Source organism: Rhinolophus hipposideros (genome assembly GCF_964194185.1).
Source record: "Rhinolophus hipposideros genome assembly, chromosome: 23".
Taxonomy (NCBI): Eukaryota; Metazoa; Chordata; class Mammalia; order Chiroptera; family Rhinolophidae; genus Rhinolophus; species Rhinolophus hipposideros.
Genome location: NC_138069.1, coordinates 39,576,265 through 39,595,141, shown reverse-complemented (window position 1 = coordinate 39,595,141; position 18,877 = coordinate 39,576,265). Strand labels below are relative to the sequence as shown.

The following is an 18,877-nucleotide window of genomic DNA, read 5'->3' as shown; positions in this document are numbered from 1 at the left end:
GGTGATTAATATCAACAGATATATTTTGCCAATGCTTTCTTGTGTCCCATAGCTAGTCCAGCTCAGAAACTCAACATCTGTGACAGCTATTGACAGCGAGGCTGAATGTTTTTAAGACACCCATTCCCGAGAGAGGGTATCCACCATGTAAAGGGCTGAGCTCATTCACCTGGGATAGTTCAAGGTCCTCAGTTTCTTCTAGGGTCTCAGGGAGCAGTGAACAGAAATGGGGGAGGGCCAACTCTACCCCCCTAAGCAGTGGGATCTCTTTTCACTGATAAACTCTTCTGGTCTCTAAAACTAGTGACCCAACTTCACAACAAACTATCCTCATCCCCAACGTTTTGCACCCATTTCCCAGAAACGCTTGTTCGGTACCATTCCAAACATACTGAGAAACAACCATGAACAAAATCCCCCACCTGAAAGTGGAAGAAAATATAACTAATAAAGGCTTCTACAGCAATTACCGCATTACCCGGACTCTTGCATAAGATATACCGCTCCGAAACTATCCCTTACACCAGAGAGCCATCTACACGGGTATGTTAGTGCTTAGATGGCTAAGGAACCTGAGGAGGAAGGTGTAACAACTTGCTTTTCAGGGTGCCTTGACACTTCTTTGGGCTCCCGAATATTCCTCTTTTCCTCAAAGCTTTGATACTAATGTACATAAATAGCAATAACTAATTTCCTACTGTGTGACCTGTGGAATATTTGCTCCAAGGAATGTCAGTTAGATGGTTATTCACAAAAAGGGTTGTTGACGTTTGGAAAACACTGTATTAAACAAAACTGTTATACTGCATTTATGCAGAACTTCTTGGAAACTTTAAGGTGTAAGGCGCATTACCGAGCACCAAGAGATGAATAAAACATGTCATTTCCCAAACTTATTTGATCATAAAATCCTCCACTCTGCCCTCAAGCTGACCTGAAGACTAGTGTTTCTTACCAAAACAAAACAAAAACAAACAAAAAAACTAGGGGAAAGGCTAAATTATTTCCCCTTACTTCCTTTTATTCACAGCTCTGGCTCACCAGTTCCCACCAGTTTTGTTTCTCAAGGGAGAGAAGACTGTGGTCCATCAGAAATAATATTTACCAATAGATTTTCTATCAGGGCTCCTTCAAAACGACTGAATAGCTCCTAGGCACAGGAAGATACTCTGGTAACAGAGAACCAGCTCTCTGAAGCAGTGAGATGGGGCAAATGATTGACTGATAAGCAGCAATGGTACCACTTGAAGACACCAGAGCTTCAATCTCTTTCACAGCCCTTTCCACTGGGTCCTCCTCTTGGTTTTCTTGGTTCTCTGTTTGCAAGTATGCTGAGGCTTATTATGCACATCAGGCAAGGCAAGAGGTAAAGACAGATGACAAGGTCAAAGAACTTCTTACAAAGGCTCTTCTCTGGGACTGCTCAAATCATTCATCCAAATGTTCAGAGCCAAACCCAAGAGCTGACTGGTGTGCCCCAGGCAGTTCACACACATCCAAGAGCTACTCAATTGTGCCCTTTTGAATCTGAGAGTTTCATCTGATCCCTGAGAGTCCACTACAGAAAAAGGTTGACATCAAGAGAAACAGAAACCTCTTTATAAATGTAAATGTCTTAGGAGTAGCAGATACTGTACCTGATGGCTGCAATCCTCGCAGCTCCTGCTTGACCTGACATTGGCTTAGGTCCTGCTCCCTCTCAGTAACTCGAGGAAACTGGTCCCTCACAATGGTAAGCAGCACTCTGAGTCATCCAACGTGCATCAGAGTAGATGCTCAAAACATTTTAACACACCATCAGGACGGTTATTATCCAAAGAAACGAAAAATAACAAGTCTTGCTGAGGATATTGGTGAGAATATGGAAAAACTGGAACCCTTGTGCACTGCTGGTTGGAATGTAACATAGTGCAGCTGGGAAACAGTTTAGCCATTCCTCAGAAAGTTACATAGACTTACTATTAGGTTGGTGCAAAACTAATTGTGGTTTTTGCAATTATTTTCAACCTTTTAAACTGCAATGACTTTAACATCAACTTAATATCATGATCCAGCAATACATGTCTGGATATGCACCCAAAAGAACTGAAAGCAGAGAGTTAAATACATGTACACCCACGCCCAACGCTATTCACAATGGCCCAAAGGTGCAAACAACCCTGGGGGCCACCAACAGATGAATACAAAAGCAAAATGTGGTACATACATACACCAAAATATTATTCAGCCATCAAAATGAAATTCTGATACACGCTACATCATGGGTGAACCTTGAAAACATTATGCCAAGTGAAATAAACCAGACACAAAAGGACAAATATTATATGAGTTCACTGACACGAGGTGCCAGAATAGGCAAATTCAGAAAGATAAAAAGGAGAATAGAGTTACCAGGGGCTGGGAGAGCTAGTGTTTAATGGATACAGAGTTTCTATTTGTGATGATGAGAATGTTCTAGAAATAGACAGTGGTGATAGTTACACAAGATTGCCAATGCAATTAATGCCACTGAATTGTACACTTAAAAATGGTTTAAGTGGAAAATTTGATGTTTATTTTACCAAAATTAAAAATATTTTTAAAAATTTGTGGTAAGAAATGCCAACACATTTATGCTGTTACATAATTAATATATCGTGGTTTATTTTGATCTTTCCTGACCTTTGCTGGTTCACGCTCAACATTCACGTTGTCTTTAAACTGTACCAGATCCACAATGAGGCAGTAACTGCCCTGACCCCTAATTTAAATAAATCATTTCTTTTGAGGCTTAATCCCCAACTAAAGTTAAAGGGAAGAAAGGGAAAAGAGGGGAGAGAAGGGGGGAGATGGAGGGAGAAAGGAAGGACCACTGACTTGGTCATTTCAAAGTCTATCCCATGCGTACACCCCAGAAGACCCCTTGTTTGGCAAGACGGTCCATTGGTTTGCCCAGGCTCCTCAGCAGACCAGACCCACCCACTACAGATCCCATCCATTCTGCTACACTTCGTACGTCCCACTCAATAAGTCCTCTCCGTTTGAAAACTATTCAGCAAAAGACAAGCTGAACAGTCCTTCCCATGCTTACTAAACCAAGCGACTACCTGTTTTATGGTGCAGCAGAAACCAGAGAGCCCCAAATCTCCACACCACTGAGGAAGCAGAGGCAGCCTATGCAAAGCACACAGTGGAGGAAAGGTGAGGCCACGTTCTCCCGGTATTATGTAATATAAACGCTGTGAATACAACTGCCAGTGAATAGCTATTCTCTACCCTTCAACAGCAGTTATCCAAACTCCAAAATTTAGAAAACAGGCAAGTAAACTTGAAACTAGATGGTGATAGTTTATGAGGAATTATTAGCACAAGACCCCCACTATTTATTTTCCAAATCCTAATGCCGCTGGTCTTTAAGGAGGGAAGATAAGGGAAAGAGGAGAGAAATGAGGGCAAAAACATCTCTTTTCCCTCAGATTGGGTGAGGAATGGGCATTTTCCTAGCCAAGCAGTACTTACCATGCATGACCTTATAAACAGAAGTGATTCTTCTGCCATACCACCCAGTGAATTCTGTCCCTGGGTCAATGCAATCGTCGCCTTTTATCCTCACACTCCAAGAGTTTACAGAATATGGGGGATGAGTTAGGTTTGCCACAAAAATTAAAGTAATTGAAACCACATTTTACTGAGAACCCAGAGGAGCTAAGAAAAGGTACTAAATCTCAAAAGTGATCTCTTCTTGGAGTGCTCTCTTGGAAGAAGACACAAGACAGCTCACAATTTTATTCAATTCCTTTCAAAGGTTTCACCCAACTTTAATCTTTGAGCTACAGAAACAACATATGGGAGCTTAATTAAAACACTTCGAGAACCAATAAGGAACACCATTAAAGCAGGTTTTTGGATCAATGTGAGTTGAACGGAAAGAGCTACTTTTTATTTCTGGAAACTATCAACTACAAGATATCAGGGGTTTCTGCAGCCTTGACACCCACCAATTAAGTTGTTCAGGGCACAAGAATAAGAGCATGGGACAATTTTAGACAGAAGCAAAGAATGCATTTCTAACCCCAGTCAGACTTGGTTACCACTGGCAACAAAATATTCAGTTTATATTTGTGTAGCTGTTTACAGATCACAAAGCATATTGCTACACCGTCCTTTCATAAAACAACTTGGTGAAGTAGTTAGAGGAAGTATTAGCATCATTACAACCCCCCACCCTTTGTCCAACCATTTTTACATTAGTAAAAAAAGTTCAGCAAGAATAAGAGATTTGTCCAAGGTCATTCAGTAAATGGATGCCTCTATTCAAACTTATCATCAGAAACCATCTCCACCCTCAGTGCCTCAAAGACCATTTCTAGAGGACATACAAATCTGCATTTTCATCCTAAACACGCAAGCACGAACCCTACCATCTGAGACACAGGTGTTTCCATGTTCGCTCACATGCCGCGACCTCGGACAGAACATGCCACCTCCCCATCCAAACACTGGCTGTTCTGTCAGTAGTTCCATTGCTCTCAGACATCCAGGCATGGAACACTGATCTTAGCCTGGACTCTTTTCCTCATCCTCCCACTCAAGTTTAAATCATGCCTGTTCTCTTTAACACAGATCAACTGACAACTTCCCTTGTAGTGAGCACACATGCATGTTTGATTTGGCCCTTCCCACTTTCTCAACCTTACTTGGACCTCATCATTTTATGTTTACCATTCCAATATTTGCCTACAGATCTTCCTGCCTCCAGCCTCTCCCTCTCCAGTTCTTCTGCCCCATTATAACATTATAAATTATTCTCCCTAAACCACCACATAACAGCACTGTGCTCCTAAGTTTGCAGCAACTCCAAAGCGTCTCTTGGATAATGCTCAAGATCCTCAGACACAATGACACTATCTTCCCAACCCCATCTTCCACTACTCTTCTATAACACTAATATTTGCTTGATCTTTCAATTTCCCCCAAATCCGTGAGGTAATTACAATCCCACTCCACTCCACTAAGGAGCTCCAACAGTGAGACTCTGGCCTTGTATGCCTTTGCTCACAACGTTTTCCCTCTTCCTCATCCTCCCCAACCCTTTGCCTCCACTACCAGATTGTAAAACCTCGGAGAATGACCATTACATCTCCTGTCTATGTCACCACAGTGCACGCCAAAAGCAACACCTTGCCCAGCACACACATCCAGACAAAGCTGCCTGACAATGAACGAGAAATCTCAAGATAACAGGCCCTTCTGAATAAGGAGAGGGGGTGTGAGGTTCTTCATAGACAAAGAGGACATTACAAAGAAGTCAGTCATTTAATATATATTTATTGAGCATCTTTTACGTGCTCTGAAGTATCATGTAGTAGCTTGATAATTTGTGTCTTGGACTACTGTGGTATCATATGGCAAAAATATTTAAAACCGTACTCCTGAACTTTCTTCTAAATTTCCAGGAAGAGTGCTGTTTGAATTTCAGTTAATTTTAAAGACCTGAGATAATTCTAGTTTAGGGAGGAGATCGCAGAGAAAGGACAAGGATTAAAACTTATTTAAACCAAATGAACCCAGGACTGGATTGATATGTTACTCTGGTCTCTCTCTCTCTCTCTCTCTCCCTCTCTCTCTCCCTCTTTCTCTCCCACCGTCCCTCCCCCCCACACACACTTTTAATTAAAACAAAGTATGTAATGCAAGTTGAGGTTGGAATTTTAAAGAACCATTTCATTTTCTGAGCTGTTCAGCAGCAGCGTAAAAGCAGACAGTGTTGAAGGAAAGACCACCCTTGGGCCATAACAACAAGATTCCAGGGAAATATCCATCACAGGACATACCCTAACTTTGGTTCTGTTATGAAGGATCTGGGCTCTTCTACCTCCTTTCTCAGATTTGACACTTCTCAAAAGTAGCATGAATATAGAGACAATTTTGAAATTCCCTTCCAATTCCTTCCTACTCTGTGAAATGGGCACCGGACTACAGAACAGCTGGTACAGAGGTTACGGCACAGGGTTACAAAGAGATGATGAATATAGTTTTGAGGTCATGTCTTTCAACACTGAGAATGGCTGGCTGCCTCTGTGATTCTAATCCTCCTAAAAGACTTCCTCTACGAGAAGCAAACTCTAGATTCAAGATAAAAGGTTTTCCTTTATCATTGAATATTTGGAACTTCATTCCAGAGTCTCCCTTGCCTTCTTTTATTTGTAAATACAGGAATTCCCCTTCTTACTTTGCGAGAATATTGTGCTTCACAATAATATGTAAAGTGTCTAGCCCTGGCACAAAACAAACAATAAATGGTGGCTGATTTTATTTTCAGATTCCTTCCTTGGTATAAGATTTTCCTGGGTTGTTGCTGCTAACTGAAGTTATGAACCCAAACTCAACTCAATCTCTGATTGTCTAAATTCCACACTTAATTATCACAAAAACCCAACTGCCTGGAACGAGGGTGAATAAGGGATACGCAGGCAACACAGGTCATTTAACACCCTGGCCCTGGCTTTATGAGGGTGAACGTCAATTATGCTGGTTTAATCAACAAAAGGATCTTTGGGTTCACAAAGGAATTCACAAAGCTGCAAACCAGTAACCTCTATAGACCATAAAGAATCGGCGGATATATTACAAGGGGAAAGGGCTTCTTCAGAGAGATTATTGCACTTATTGTTCAAACAATTACATATGATTTATCTCTTTTTATAGTTATACTGGCTTCACCATAGTTATACTGGCTTCACCATAGATTTTGGGCAACTCAGGGAATGGACTTATAGAAAATTTATCTTTATATTTATAATACCTTACAGTTTCTAATAAACACACATGCAGTTTGATCTATGCCATACTTGTCTCAATAGGGTTCTGAATAAATCAAACAAAGGAAGCTGACTATTTCAACTGCTGGGAAAACACAGCTTTGACTAGAATCAGCAGCTATCAGACAAGTACAAAGTGTAACAAGAACCTGGTCCGACCCTCCTATCAGACACTCAGAATTCTTATATCCCTCCAATCTGTGGAAAGAATAAAATTCATTTACAGTAACTCATACATTTTAACTTGGGAGTTTGGACAACCAGCAAATTATTATGCTAATATATGACACAGTCCTGACAAGTTCACTTTATCAGGTGTTAAAACAAAAAGACAAAATTAGCTGATTTAAGATTTAAAGCAAAAGTCTCAAACTGTACTGCAGTCACAAATCAATGCCTACATATGGATTTTATTCAGCCCACATGTTAATGTTTCCAAAAAATAAATTTTAATTGTCAGCATTTAAATTGGAAATTTCATATAAAGTTTCTTAATCCTGTTACCAAATGCCACTCTCTTAGGGGAAAAAAAATTAGACGTGACAACATTGGACACAGATTCCCAACAAAATCACTTCAACTGAAATCCGAGTTATCCCTTTAAACTGGCCTGTGCTCTCCAGTTTGCTCCAATCTCCAGCCAGTCCCATTTTACAGATTGGGAATCTAAGCTTAGAGATTCTCAAAACCACAGAGCTAGCAAAAAGTTTGTGAATATAGCTAACTCCAGGACTTGCACTCTTAACCATTCTGCAACATGACCTCCAAATAAAAGGTAGTTAATGTTAAAAGAGATATTTAAAAGACCTGTACATGAAGTTTATACCTGCTTTGTTCACAACAGCCTAAAATCTGTTCACAACAGATCAGAACAGATTAAAATCTGTTCACAACAAATTTAGGCTGTTCACAACTGCCTAAAATCAAATAGCCAAATATCCAATGGACAAAGTGTGGTACATCTATACATAACAAGTATTCAACTGTTACTCAAAAAGACATGAATAAATCTCAAAAGCATTAAGTAAAAGCAGCCAGACTCAAAAGACAACAGATCCTATGACTGCATTTATATGAAATTCCAAAAAGACAAAACCATAGGGATAGAGAGTAAAATTTGAAAACTCGGGGTCAGGGGTGAAGAGGAGCATGAGGAAACTTTTCTCAGTGATGGAAATGTACCGTATCATGACTGCAGAGGTGCTTAGATGACTGCATACATTTGTCACAACTGAAAATTGGATACATTTTATGTAAGTTACACCTCAATAAAGCTGCTCTGAAAAAGAAGTGTTTAGAAAATTCCATAAAAGCACTGAGAAGAGTCTAACCATCTCCACCTGGGAAAGTTTGGGAAAGCTTCGGGAAAAGGTGAGCTTTGAATTGGGATCTCATCATAGAACCATTTTAAGGTGCATAAGAAGCAGAAAACACGGTATATAAGCAGTCATATTCTGCACTGTCATTTATGGGAAGTAGAATCTATGACTACAAAGGAAAATGCTTCATAAAAGGAAAGAGATGGATTGAGATGGATAATTAGTATTTGAATAGGTATCAAAGACAAGTTGATCCTACAAGATTTCCCAAGAGGGAATCACCTCAGACATATATTGTTGTTCATATGCAAAAGAAGCAGATAGTGTGAAAGAAGTTTTGTTTTTAAATAAAGCAAAAGGAAAAGGAAGAATCAAAACGGGGGAAAAGCACCCAAAGGGAATAAAGGTAGGAATGAAGACAAGGAGGTGAAATAAAGACTAGGGGCACACTGGGTCAGAATCAAAGGTACCTTGGTACCGACAGATTAGAAGAGAGAAGGGAAGCGTGTCAGAACTTGATGAGGGATTAAAAGTAAACGTAAAAACTGGGGGAAAAGACCAACCAAAGTCAGAGCTACAGAGAAAAGAGCTAGAGACTTGACAACAGGCCCAGGAGAATTAGTGGACAAGGGGAAAGCAAGAAAGTTCTTTTCTCCTAAATTTTGCAAAGTAGTCTCCTCTCTTGCTTCCATCTGCTCCTTCCCACCCCCAATCTCCCCACCCCCTTCGATGAAGCCCTCTCATACCCAACCCCATCCCACCCGCTTTGCACACTTTTTATACCTCCTCAACTTAACGAGAATGCTTCCTTCACTGGTCTTCAAAACCCAGTTCAAATGCCACCTTTTCTGTGGAGCTTCTCCAACTTTCCCAGGCAGAGTTAGTAGTCCCTCTTCCTTATTTTCAGAACATGTTGTTCTGAACATTATCACAATGTTGAGCTGCAATGTCTGTCTCCTCTACTAGTCTACGGGCAACTCCAAAAGAGGGTTCAATAGTAAGAAGGAAAACGCTTACTAAACAGCAGTTCCAAAAACTGCCAAGCCCACCACATCTTACACAACACGAGTAGGACGCTAGGAGCCTTGCTGTTTGAAGGGATTCTACAAGTCAATCTTTTGAACAAGAGTACATCCAGGGGGGTGGGTGATGAGGGTAAAGGGGATCAAATATATGGTGATGGAAGGAGAACTGACTCTGGGTGGTGAACACACAATGGGATTTATGGACGATGTAATACAGAATTGTACACCTGAAATCTATGTAAATTCACTAACAATTGTCACCCCAATAAAATTAATTAAAAAAAAAAAAAAAAAGAGTACATCCACCCTACCCCTAGTTCTTCCCCAAACCATCCGGGACTTTGTTTGAAGTCTGATTTCTGTAATGCTTTTAATTTTCTCGGTGAATGGCAAACACAATTGAGAAGACAAATTGCATCAGAAATGGCGTGTAGCAAAGGAGTAACTCCTCTAGAAAAGGAGCACCTTAAACTCTCAAAGGCAGAAGACTTTACTGAAGAAAATAAGCATACAACAAGAATCTGAAGAAAACTGGAGCAGGACAAGAAGTCAGCAAGCTCATGACTTTCATGGGAAACTATCAAAGTCAGCAATACCCAAAGATAAATGACAACATGACTTTGTAACAAAAGGTGTGAAAGTGGTTTTGGTGTTAAAAGGACAGAATGACAGGCTGATCAGTTGCTGGGAATAAGAAAGGAGTGACTCATTTAGAAAGTTGTTTAGGGAAGAGTGTTCCAGTATAGATTCTGGAAGAAATGTCATGAACTGGTGAAAAGGCAAACAAGGCTTGGCTGGCGATGGAATGGGGTGGTACTGCAGTCACAAAGAACCACTGCATTCCCCTGCATCAAACTCGAAGTCTAGCCCTCCCCACCGTGGTGAATCAGAATTATTAGCAAGAATGATTTTATAACAGTGCTTCCTTCCAAAAGGGGACCCTGATATACAGATGAACAAGTATCCCAAACCGCTAAGAAATGAGATTCCTCTCACATTTGCCAAGTGTGCCAAGAGCCAAACACAAATCCAAAGGACAAAGGACAAGGTTTTTTTGTGCCTGGAAGGAGTATTCAACAAAGCTAACCAATGGAATTTATCTGACAAAAAAGTTAAAAGCATTCAAGGGATTTTTTGACATCACCAAAATAGCCTCTATCTAAACTTTGTTAAAAAGGGTCAGTTTTTAAATGAAGGCTTTCTGTTTGAGCAGATGGTGATTAATTCCTCCCTTCCAACTAAGAAAAGCCCAACATCTCTACTAACAGCAGATTGGCTTTATTACCTTCCAGATAAACATTTTTTAGCATCATTTATTTAAACAGTTCAGAAGCACTAAAAAGTGTTCAGAGACACAGGGGATATAGAAATAAGAGGCCGACTCTAACCTTAAGGAGCTCACCTGTTAAACGGGTAGATAAATACTCTAGAGTAAGGCAAGTGCTAAAAACATTAGCACTAAGAAGCAATAAAGCCAAGAGAAAATCGAATCCAGATTTGAGAGGTGGATCCAAGCAGCCCAAAGTATTAGCATATTCAAAGTGCAAGAGCTTGAGAACACAACAACAATTTCTCAATATCCCTCTGTGAGATAAAAAATATCATTAATCTTGACCATTACAAATTAATAAACTGAGTTACCCACAGTCACCAAGCCAAACAGTAGGTTAACTAGAACTAGAAACTAGACGATACAGTTTTAGGAGGTTAAAATATGTTCTCCTTTCTAAACTTTCAGACTTGCACTTGAAATCCAGTTCACATCAAAAAAACCGGGATAATATCACATTAAAACAAAGAAGAAAGCTGACAAAATTAAGGATTTGCCTGTGTGACATTTTCAGGTTAAGGCATTTCTGCTTCAGTGGGCAGTCAGCATTACTTGACATTTTCCAAGGAGGTGTGGTGCAACCTGTATCTTTCTGGGTCTGATTTGAAAAAGTATCCTACCCTACTTAGGTAATTCTATAAACATCTCAGGCACTGGCATAATCAATGTGGCTTCCAAATGAATTGTTTAGATAGATAGATAGATAGATAGATAGATAGATAGATAGATAGATAGATAGATAGACATATATATATATACACACGCACGTATAAACACGTATATATACACATATATGTACGTATATATGAGCTAGGTGTGTTGACTAATCACTTGACTAACATCTTGAAACAGCTGTACGAGGTTTTGTAAGGAATGATATGATAAATGCACTTTTCAACTCAATGGGACCATACCCTTGAATATGTTAAGGTTCTTAGGTATCATATCTTAAAGCCAAAGTTTTTTCATTCTGAAAGCATTTCTTAAATAGAACTTAATATTCCAACATTCATTTGAAATGTATTTTCAGGAAAACATCTATTTGCAAATGAAATAAAAACATAGAATACAAGGCTGTCACGTGCTCTAATTCTAAAAATTCTTCAAGGCAGGAGAGATATACCCGACGCACATGCTCAAATATTAGTGTGTGTTTATGTTCTGCAATATGTGAACATCGAAGTCCTCAGAACCCAGTGACTGATGTCAGGAAACAGGGCTTGACCAACTAACTACAGCCTTCAACCACGGGCTGCTCTGGTAAATAAAGTTTTATTGGAATATAGCCCCAAATATATTATCTATGGTTGTTTTCATGCTACAGTTTGCAGAGCTGAGTCATTGTGACAGAAACTATACAGACCACAAAAACCTAAACATTTAAGATTTGACCCTGTACAGAGGAAGCCTGTTGACCCCTACCTTAAAATCGGAACCAATGGTGTGACAAATTTATGTCCAGACTAAGGGTCTATCTACCATGGAAGATGAACTGAAATATAGTGAAAAAGATTTCTGCCCAAAAAACATCCAAGTAGAAACTCACATGGAACAACTGCTGATTCAAAGTCATAAAACTGTCAATCTTTACTAAAAAAATAAACTTTAAAAGCAACCATAAGAAAAACTTTAAAAGCGATTGGTCCTCTTAATCTTTTAAAAACCGCACTGCATTAATAGAATCAACATAAAAGTTCATCGTAGCTATACTGTCACTTGTACTTAGTTAACCACCACCAGGAACCATACTAGTTATTCCTTTACTCCTTACGCTAACATCCAAGAACCCACACACAATGAATGAACTAATAAACTAACTAGGACAAAGTCTTTGTAAAAGTTTTGTTTCCCTTGCCATGACAGACAGAGACTGGAATGGCAAGTGGAGCACACAAGAATCTCTTCTTCTGGATGGATTTAGCCTCTTCTTTGCTTACCAGCTTAAAAACCCCAAAGATGCTAGATCAGTCATATAAAAGAATTGCACCCAAATAAGTTCTCGTGGATCTATTAGCCATTCTTAGAATAAGAGGCAAAAAAATAAGTGAATATTTTTATTTGCTGTTAAAGTTACATTTAAGTACTGACGTCTACCACCTACACAGGGATTATATTTTTACGTATCACTCTTAACAGAACTGTGAATCAACCATGTCAAATTAATAGAGAAATTGATAAATCATTTACCAATTATTTTTTCTCGTTAACAAAATAGTAGACAATGCAAATATCTAAATAATACAGTCAACTCTTGAACAGCGCTTGCATGATGCAGCTGAGGCATGTTCCTACCCCTAAGCGCTTAACCCAAGATGCATCATCACCAACAGCCTGGTACCTTTGACAATACCAATGCAGTCACAGGTTGTAAGTCGATGGTAAATAACATAAAGTTAAAGTAAGCATTTAATAAGGCCAACAGGATGCCAAAACAATTCAAGTACCATTAGTGATTCTGTAACTATTCAAACCATTTCCCCCTTCTTCCGTGGTGTGTCTCCTAACTCTTTTGGATTTAAAAAGACAACTGGAAAAATTATTTAAAGTGCAATCAAGTGACAGTTTACCACAGAGAACAAGATTTACCCAGAAGTCTCATTTTCTGCTTTTTAGAAAGTCAGATCTTGATCCTATTTCTCACCTGCAGGTTATTCGCAAGACAAAGTCCTAAAGAACCTTCAAACCTAACGTAATTTTCACATTACGTTCATTTACACGCGCTACCAATGTGAAGGGGGCAAATTACGACTAGGGGCTGGGGGTGAGAGGCTGATCTTTAAAAGGTATCTTGGTGAAAAAATGGAAACCCCGACAAGCCCTTAACTTTGTCTATTTTCCTAGTCCTGGTTTTCTCGCTGCAAAATCCAGAAAAGCAGAACTTCCTCCTCCCTGTCTGACTCCATCTGAGGCCTGGTGTAGAAATTCAGACCTCTAGTTATCCGAGTACCTGCTTAAGGTAGTCGTAAAGCTCAAGTCCGCTCAGAAACAGCGAGAGGTTTACTATCTTGATTTAGAGGGCAATTACAGGGTTTGGCAGCCGGCTTGTCAGGAAGCGGAGGGCCGAGCAAGAGGGAGAATCCAGAGACTGAGCTCCATCCAGTCCCAGGAACCACCCCCAGGGGCGGCGGGACTGCCCTCGGTACTTCCCTGCCTCCTCTGCTCGGGTGGGGAGAGCGGCGGGTCGGGGTGAGGCTCCCCTGAGCTACTTCCTGGTCCGATCGGACTCGCCTTCGGACACCCGGAGCGCCCCCAGCCCGGCTCCCTCGCCCTTTGCCCTGTCTCCTCCCCTCTCAGGGACCCACCACCACGGGTCCCCTCCCATCTAACATGGCCGCCCCACCCGGCCCACCCCCGACACAGCCTAACCAATTGGGGGACCGCGGCACCGCCCCCCCTACGCCCATTGGCGAGGCTGCCCCCGTCTGCCTGCCCTATTGGACGGCAAGGCCTGCCACTCCGCGTCGAGGGCCCCGCCTCCGAGCAGCTTCAAGCTGCTCTGAGAAGACATATAAACAAATCCCGGGAGGGAGGCCCCTCTTGCCTATCGCTGGGGCGGGGACGGGAAGGGGGAGCAACTACTCCCGAGACACCCCTGCCTGGACCCTCCTACCCCCAGCCAGAGCCTCCCTGTCTCCTGCCAGCCCGGTTCCAACCTTTGTGGCTCCGGCCCTTACTCACACGCCCCTCTCTCTCCTCCTCCCCCGCCAGCCTCGCTTCCCCTCCCTTCCCCGGCCCCTCCCACCCGCTCGCTTCTCTGACAGGCCGGTTGCAGGCAGCCACGGCCCCGGGCTCTGAGGCAGCGGTGAAGGAGCTGGCGGCCCGGCAGGGCGGACGCCCGGTGCTGCCCATCCCTGGCCTAGCCTGCCTCCCGCCTGTGGGTCCCCTGTACCGCCGCCCCGCGCTTTTATATAACTGTCCCGGGCCGAGGGTGGGGGAGGGGGCCTGGAGCCCCCGTGACCGGCAGGCGACAGCCTGCGGCCCGCGCGCCCCCAGACTCGGCCCTGGTCCCGGCCCCCGCCCCGTGCCGGCCCGGCTCAGAGCCCCGGCGCTGCTGCCTCCTAGGCCAGCGGCCCTCCTCCGCCCCCCGCCTGGCTCGTCCCGCAGCCCAAGCCCTTGCGGGCTACGGGCTGCAGGCAGCGGCGCTCACCTGTGGGTGTGGGGTGGCTCAGGGGCTGGGTCCGGTTCCGCTGCAGGGGCCGCGGCCCCTCTCCATGCTGCCTCGGGTTTGTTTTGTTTATGTCCTTCCTGACGGGTTCCCGGAAATCGCGTGACTCGCCCCCCTCACGTGGGCCGCGGCGAGGAGGAGGAGGGAGGCGGGGGCCCGCCGGCATCCGGCCAATCGCAAAGCGTTCTACAGCCCGGCCAATGAGGAGCTCGGCTCAGCAGGGCACCCCTGTCACATGACGCCGGAGGGGCGGGTTGCCGGGAAAAACCAGGAAGAGGGGGGCGGAGCGTGGACTCGGCGCCCGCCACTGCAGCGTGGGCGGGGGCCGCCTCGGATATCCAGCCTCACGCACGTTGTAGAGGATGTTCGTTTACAGAGGCTTTCACGTCCAGCGTTTTGTCCGATCGCTCAGCTACGCGGTTGGGCCTGAAGTGTCCGTGTGCCCATTTTACAGTTCAATGAAACTTGAAGGGAACTACGGGAACAGGGCATTAATTACAAGGGGATATCGACTTTCTGTTTTATAAATATCCTTCCCATCTGAACTTAATTCACTGAGAGACTGACTAATCGTTCAACTAGTATTCACTCAACTAATTCATTCAACTAACAGTCATTGTGCCCAGACACGGGGATAATCAGATTGCGTGCACCCGTAAGAGAGAGAAGAACTTCACACAAACTACACTACTAGAAGCGCTTGGATAAAAAAAAAGCGTAACACGTGGGCTTGAAGTTTTCTTGTGCTTCCTAATCCTATTAATGGCAATAGCGACCCTTTATTATTGAAGGGGTACTATGTGGGGGACTTATTGCCTCACTTAGTTATCCCTACAAGCACATGCGATGGCAATACACCAACTTTCAGACGGAAATTAAGGCTCAGAGGGGTTAAGTTAAACCGAAGGTCAGGCGGCTAGTAAATGACCCAGCTATCACAGCCTGTGTTTCCAGACTGCTTTTCTACTTCTGAGCACAGAGCAGAAATCTGATTTTAGTAAGCATAGGGAGTGTAGGATTAGGGGACTGAAATGCTTGGCCAGGTTCCTTCAGGGTGCCAGTTTTCTCGTAGGAGTAACTGACTTTGAACACGTAGCTCTTCTTTGCATTGATCTAAGGCAGTAGTATAATGTCAACGTCAAAGCAATGGACTTTGGAGTGCGAAAGACTTCTATAACAAGCTTCAAACGGACAGGGACTCCGCGTGTTGTTTACCCTCTACCTTTATCCAGGTTTGTCCTCTACCTGGCACATAGGCAGCCATTAAATACTGGCTGAATAACAACCTGGATTTGGATCCCTGCTCTCTACCACATGTGAACCAGCACAAATTATTTGATTTCTGCAAAGGCTCTTCTATAATACGTACCTCATGGGGCTGATGTGAGAATTCAGTGAAAAAATTCATATAAGCTCTTACCCATAGTACATTACGTATAGTGAACAATTAATGAATGGTAGTACTATTACGAGATTGTTTCAAACACATCCTAGAAGATCTACTGTAGATGAAATAGCAAGTAAGGATAACTCTAGACTTGAGCAGTTCAACATCCACTAAAATAGCACTTCTGTACACAATATTAGTAGGAAGGTATATGCAAATACCTAAGAGGAAAGTAAATCTCACCTCTGTATCCTTCAAAATGCCATAGGATCGCAATACCCAATGAAGGAATGACTATTTTCCCTACTGCAAGGTAAATAGCATTTTTTTTTCTTTTTTAAGTCTAACATATACATTCTAATTTTCCATATCAACTGGAGTTTAGCATTGAAACCCCAATAGAAAAACTAGCTTGGGAAGTTTGTGCCATGCTCCTCTCACTCAGTCAATGAAATTCATGCATTAAATCTCTTGGAATACACCACACGCTATCCTCTCTTTTAATACTATTTTTGAAAAAACTCCAGCAGATGGTTAGCTCTGCCATTGTTACACTGCTCTCGGGACACAGGCATTTTCACCGCTTCTACTGGGCACCAGTTCCTTGGAGTCAAGGACCAGCCTGATCCTTCTAGCACTAGGCTGTGCCCATTGAAGGCGTTTACTAGTGAATTACCTTGGATTCTCATCTTTGCATCTTCCATTGTCTTGGAATGGACAGTTTTGGCTAACAGAGACCTTTCGATCATGGTTTATTCATGACTGTATCCTGTTCTGAAGTGAATAAAATCACTGACTGTTAATTAATTTGTGTTTCCCTGGGTGTTATCCTGCCAGATTATCCCACAAAGTTGACAGAAAGTTGGGGCTCTGGAATAGCTTTGGCTTGAGGTTCAGGAGGCTCTTCTTGTTCTAGCCACAAAGTATTTAGTAACCAATTGCCATCGCCACTTCCAAAGTGCTTAACCTTGCTCCTGCAGAATCATATTGGGACAGCCTTAGTCAGAAAAATATGTTTTACAAGAACATGAGACAACGGGGGAAGCAAAACAATACTTAGAGCTCCATTGAATTCTTAAAAATAAATTAGCTCCTTTTTTGAGTAGGTAACATATACATGGCACAAAATTCAAAAGGTAAAAAAGGTACTCAGTGAATATTAAGTCTCCCTCCCACCTGTGTTCCCCTTCTCAGAAGCAATCAGTTTCCCACTCTGTGTATCTTTCTAGAGATATTCTTTGTCTATGCAGACATTTCGCCCACTTTAAACCTAGATGTATTTGGAACACTGTTATTGGACCCAAGACCCCAATTTGAACTTGACCAACTATGAGGTCCATGGTGAGAGGCTGGACCTCTCTGGGTTCCAAGTTCCTCACCAGCAGGGATATGGACTAGAACCAGATGTTCTCTACAATACTTCTAACTTTAACATTGAGTTCTCTTGAAAAAACTAAAGCAGTTGCCATAGGTCCTAACTTTCCTTATGGCCTGACAGTTTACGCTTCATGTGTGTACGTCTTCACTAGAGCACAGACTGAGCCCAGCCTGCTGATTATGCACACGTCTTCTAAGAGAGTGTTATCCTTTTGAATCTAAGTGTTTCCTTTCAGAACCCTCTGGACCTGTGTGGTATGTTAAGATTTCACAGCTTCAGAAGTGAGATGAATTAATTCAAAGCTGGAAGATCTCCAGGAAAAGCTGTGTCCTTCTGTTACTTCTAAAAACCGATTTTCTTCCTGAGAAGACGAGCATTGCTGAGGATGAATCTAAAAGATATACTAATTGATGACTGGCAGTGGGTACCCATCCCTCATTCATCTCTCCTAAAAGATATTCTTTGGGGGAAGAAGAAAGATCAGTTCTTCCCATTGCCTTACCTCTCTCAAGAGGATATAGTGTTAAGTGACAGCTCTGACCTTCTGTTTCTCACTTCTCCCAGAAAGCACCAAATTCCGTCCCAAATGCTTTTCCCTTGTCTATCATTTACTTATCACTTACCTGATTCCTCAATCTCCATCCCCAGAACCAGGCCTGCCCTGGGATAGGAGCTTAATAGCTACTGGTGGTCTGAATGCACAGATTAACACCCCAAACCTTATTCATCCGCCATGACTTGAGATCTCACATCTTCATATAGTTCTGCCCTCATTAATCTCCTTTTCCTCTGCCTCCCAATAAGTCCACTAAATGGACTTATTGCTTTGTATCATTCACATCATGTGCCTTGATATCATTTCTTCAATTAAATCAAGTTGCCTAAACCCTAATATATCCTTGAATTACGGAGCATGCGAGGCATTGTCATTAGATGGCATATTCAAGTCTGTGTTTAGGGAGGAGTAGAGAAAGGGAAGGGAGAGAAATAAAGAAAGTGACGTTTGGTGAATGCCTAACGGGTACACAAAGACACGGTCCTTGCCCTGGAGGAACTCGGAACCTGGTAAAGCAGACTAAGATGGAAAGCCGACAACACGAGAGAGTTTGCAAGACGGAGTTTGCAAGAGGGGTGGCCCTCGGGCGGTTGTTAAGAAGATGACACATGTGGGTTTCAAGGCCACTTTCTCACAGGACCAGATGCATGACAGTTGCTCCCCAGGGCTGGTCGCCCCTCCCCACGTCCGTCTGCCAGGGGGAACGTGACTGGAAGCTTCCGAGAAGGCAAGCAGCAGCAGAGAAGGGAAAGTCGCATGGTTAAGAGAAAGCAGCAAGCAACTCAGACTGTTTTCTGATTCCATTATTTTCCGGCACTGTCCCTGTTCCGTCTGTTTCACTAAGACTGAAAACTTCTAGGACAACTAACAGTTCCTGTGGGTTTTGTTTTTCGGTTTGGTTTGGTTTTTTGTCAGTG

At 42.7% G+C, this 18,877-nt stretch overlaps 1 protein-coding gene across 1 annotated transcript in view; it reads right to left on the bottom strand.

Moving 5' to 3' along the window:
* CREBRF (CREB3 regulatory factor) overlaps window positions 1-15,114 on the bottom strand; it is a 44,009-nt gene extending 28,895 nt beyond the window's left edge. The window contains exon 1 of the mRNA XM_081035802.1: window positions 14,622-15,114. The gene's annotated coding sequence lies outside the window, so the exon portion shown is untranslated. The remainder of the gene's footprint in view (window positions 1-14,621) is intronic.
* Window positions 15,115-18,877: the final 3,763 nt, after the last annotated feature.